This window comes from Gossypium hirsutum, chromosome D04 (assembly GCF_007990345.1).
Source record: "Gossypium hirsutum isolate 1008001.06 chromosome D04, Gossypium_hirsutum_v2.1, whole genome shotgun sequence".
Taxonomy (NCBI): Eukaryota; Viridiplantae; Streptophyta; class Magnoliopsida; order Malvales; family Malvaceae; genus Gossypium; species Gossypium hirsutum.
This window is the reverse complement of record NC_053440.1, coordinates 31734956-31739403: the sequence shown is the minus strand read 5'-3', so window position 1 is coordinate 31739403 and position 4448 is coordinate 31734956. Positions and strand designations below refer to the sequence as shown.

The 4448-nt window shown below is 35.9% G+C and overlaps 1 non-coding gene across 1 annotated transcript; it reads right to left on the bottom strand.

The window, feature by feature from the left end:
• Window positions 1-236: 236 nt before the first annotated feature.
• LOC121216633 (small nucleolar RNA R71) lies at window positions 237-343 on the bottom strand. Its single transcript, XR_005912813.1, has one exon. It is a non-coding gene; the product is annotated as a small nucleolar RNA R71 (small nucleolar RNA).
• Between the last annotated feature and the right edge of the window lie 4105 nt (window positions 344-4448).

Genomic DNA, 4448 nt, shown 5'->3' with positions numbered 1-4448 from the left:
TTAGTGGAATGCCTACCGAAGATCCTCACCTACACTTAAGACTATTTATGGAGATGAGTGATTCTTTCAAGTTAGTTGGAGTACCCAAAGATGCATTACGATTGAAGCCGTTTCCATATTCACTAAGAGATAAAGCTCGAACTTGGTTGAACTCATTACCACCAAACTCAATTTCAACATGGCAAGAGTTAGCAGAAAAATTTCTTATGAAGCATTTCCTACCTAGCAAGAATGCTAAGTTGAGGCACGAGATCACTACTTTCCAACAAATAGATGATGAGTCATTGTATGAGGCATGAGAAAGGTACAAAGAATTATTACGGAAGTGCCCTCATAACGGAATCCCATATTGCATACAACTTGAGACATTTTATAATGGTCTCAATGCTCACACGAGGATGGTAGTGGACGCTTCTGCTAATGGTGCTCTCCTTTCTAAGTCTTATAATGAGGCTTATGAAATCATTGAGAAGATTGCTAGCAACAATTATCAATGGCCAACCAATCGAGTAGTGTTAGGAAGACGAGTCGCTGGAATAGATGAAGTAGACACTCTTACTTCACTCGCATCTCAAGTATCATCAATATCCTCAATGTTAAAAACTCTTACTACTAATAGGTGTAATAGTTTTGCATCATAGCCACTGGATCAATTTGAAAATGTAGCCTGTGTTTATTGTGGGGAAGGACATTTGTTCGAAGAATGTCCATCGAACCCAGAATTTGTGTACTACATAGGTAACCAAAACCAAAATTGAGAAAGGCAAGGGCTGCAATCCAATTTCTATAACCCATCATGGCGAAACTACTCGAATTTTTCCTAGAGTAACCAAGGGGTAGTAACCAGTAACAATTATGTCCAACCTAGATCGACCCAGCCACCTAGTTTTTCCCAACAAGCTCAAAAACTAACCCAAGCTGAACCATCCAATAGCCTAGAGAATCTATTGAAGGCATAAATGGCGAAAAATGATGCCTCTCTAAGGAATTTGGAGAATCAAGTAGGTCAACTTGCAACTAAACTCAGAAACCGACCACAAGGTGCTTTACCTAGTGATATGGAGAATCTGAGGAATCCAGGGAAGGATCATTGTAAAGCGTTGACATTGAGGACCGGAAAGACTTTAGAGCCCAATTCCGTCGATGTTAAGAAGGATCTAGCTGACACTCAAGACTCAGAGGAAGTTCAACCGAGTGTTGAAATTCCAGTTTCACCAAAAATTGAATCTACAAAATTCGACAAGGTAACTTCTGAACCAGCTAATTTTGATCAACTAATAACTCCGTTAGATGCAAAATTGCCAAAGAAAATGAATCAACTAGTTCCAGTAAAGAAACTTCCACCATCCTACCCTCAAAGACTTCAGAAGCAGAAGCGGGAAATTCAATTCAAGAAGTTCCTAGACGTACTCAAGCAACTTCATATCAACATCCCGTTGGTTGAAGCACTTGAACAAATGTCGAACTACATCAAATTCATGAAGGATATCCTGTCTAAAAAAAAGGCTTGGAGAATTTGAGACGGTAGCCCTAACGAAAGAATACAGTGCATATCTTCCAAGCAAACTACCCCTACAATTGAACGATCCTGGATGTTTTACCATACCTTGCAATGTTGGAGCAACATATTATGGTAAGGAACTATGTGACTTGGGTGCGAGTATCAACTTGATGCCCATGTCAATATTTAGGAAGTTGGGGATAGGTGAAGTTAGACCTACTACAGTTACACTTCAATTAGCAAATCAATCCTTAGCACATCCAGAAGGAAAAATCGAAGAAGTATTCGTACGTGTAGACAAATTTATCTTTCCTGGTGACTTTGTGATTCTAGAATTTGAAGTAGACAAAGAGGTGCCAATCATCCTAGGAAGACCATTTTTAGCATCCGGAAGGACCCTATTGATGTGCAGAATGGCGAGCTTACTATGCGTGTTTAGGATGATCAGGTAACATTTAACGTTTTTAAGTCCATGCATTTCCTAACACATTTGATGATTGTTCTGCAGTGTCTGATTTAGAGGATTTAATCATGGAGAAGGAACTCAATTATGTTGAGGACCCATTGGAACAAATTTTGACATCAGATCCTCCAAATGATGAAAAGGAGGATGAATACTGAGACTTGTTAAAAGCTAATCAAAAGGGATTTAATCCGCAATCCCACTTTGAATCTTTGGAGTTAGAGAAAAGGGATTATGCCTAACCAAAAGCGCTAATCGAGGAGCCGCCTAAATTAGAACTCAAGGTACTTCCCTCACATTCGAAATATGTTTACTTAGGTAACTCCTCTTCTACTCTGCCTGTGATTGTTTCAGCAGAATTAACTGCTGAGCAAGAAGAGAAACTCATTTTGGTGTTGAAACAATTCAAGAAGGCTATCGGATGGACCATAGCCGATATTCACGAAATTAGTCCATTTATATGCATGCACAAGATTATCTTAGAAGATGGCGAAAAAGGGATGATTGATGGACAACGAAGACTGAACCCCATCATGAAGGACGTAGTCAATAAAGAAATCATCAAGTGGTTAGTGTAAGAGTATGCCCAAAGATCAATCATGAGATGGTTGTAATAACATACTTGATTTACCATGTTTATTAATATAAGGCATTACCATTATTATTTCAGTTTCTTTTCTGTGTGTATATATAAATTATTTTATAATAATGTCCTGAGAATAATATGATTATTCTTAAAAGATCCGTAGTCAAGTATTATTGTTGACTAGGAAAACAATAATGAATTAACACTAACATGTAGTTGATTGATGATAAAGAGTTGTCATTGATATGGAGTGTCAAAATCAATGCATGAATATGTGTGTTAGAGAACAACATATTGGATTGACCCGCTATGAGTATGTTTCTTGGATTAGTATGTAATTGTCACAACATTACTCATTGTGTTTAATATGTATATGATCCTCAGACTTGAGATCATCATTATTCCAACATCGTGAGTTGTATATTTTGATACAGTCAAACGTACACCGTAACTGGTTGTTCTATAAAGGCTGATGTTGTATATACCATAACCTATGTAGAGGGATATGGTTGATCAATATACGATAAGTCCCTCCTACATAATGGGAGTAATATCTTAGGCCACTTGATTGAGTGAGACTAGAAATGCATGGTCATGCTCAAATAAGTTGATATGAGATGTCATACTTATTTATATATATCATAGTCTACTCAAGATATCAAGGAACATTGGATGGACTATGCAAGTGTGACTATTCCATGATTTGTGTCCATTCCAGAGATAAAGGACTTAAGGATTAATGCATGAAAGGTTAATCACAAAAAGGTTATGTCGAATCATGACTTCTTGTAACTTAGGTAGCAATGATGCATTGCTAGATGCCACTCATTGTTTGTAACATTAGAACCGTTCTAGTATTACTGCTAACGTTACAAGAACCTATAGGGTCACACCTTATGGTTGAAATGAACGGAATAAAACATAGTTGGTATTGTGTTTGGTTGTCACATGAATTAAATTAATTACAGAATTAATTTAATCGGGCAATCAAATATCGAACATATTATATGTACAAGGATGTTGTACACATCATGAGAAAATAATTCTATTAATATATGAATTTGGTTCGTATATAAATTTAAATAAATATAGTTTACCGAAATCCTTGTTATAATTAATGTAATTATAATTTTCGGTTAAAAAAGCATTATTATATTTATTTTTAATTATGATTATTATGTTCAGATAAAAATTTTATGAATTATGATTCATTATATATATACCAATTATAAAAGGGTGAGTTGAGTTAGTTTTAAAAAAAACCCTAAAAAAAACTTTGCTTGTGAAGTCTAGCAGCCGTCAAGCGAATAATTCTCCAAAAACAATTTTGGAGATTTCTTCCGTTCATTGTCAAACTGGGTGGATTACGCAGAGGTCGGAATCATAAAAGGTTGCGACTTGGTTCGATAATAGATTAGACTTCTCAATGCTAAGGCGTCGTTGTCTACTCAGATTGAAGTTTTGGTAATTTCGAAACAATTATTTCACCCCAATTCGTTCCTCACACATGGATCCATGGGTTGAATTGCTGGAATTATATTTTTTTTATTAACTTTTGTTGTGCAATAGGGGTACCGACATTTCAACAGTGGTATCAGAGCCACTTGTGTGATAGGACTCGGGTTTAAATACTTAGGTAATGCAATTGTATGAGATGCATGCTTTAATTTTATTACGTTTTCAACTGTTTAAATCGTCTAAGCATAACCTAATAATTGTTCCTTTCGATAATTGATTAAATGTTAATCATGGTTGTGGCCTATTCAGTTTTATGTCATTACTGTTAACTGTTAACAAATCTGTAATGATGCGAAGGTGGTATTTACAATTTCCAATAAGAGTTAATTGGTTAATGGAATAAGGGTTGTTCCGGTATGAAACCTCAAGGATTAAAATCC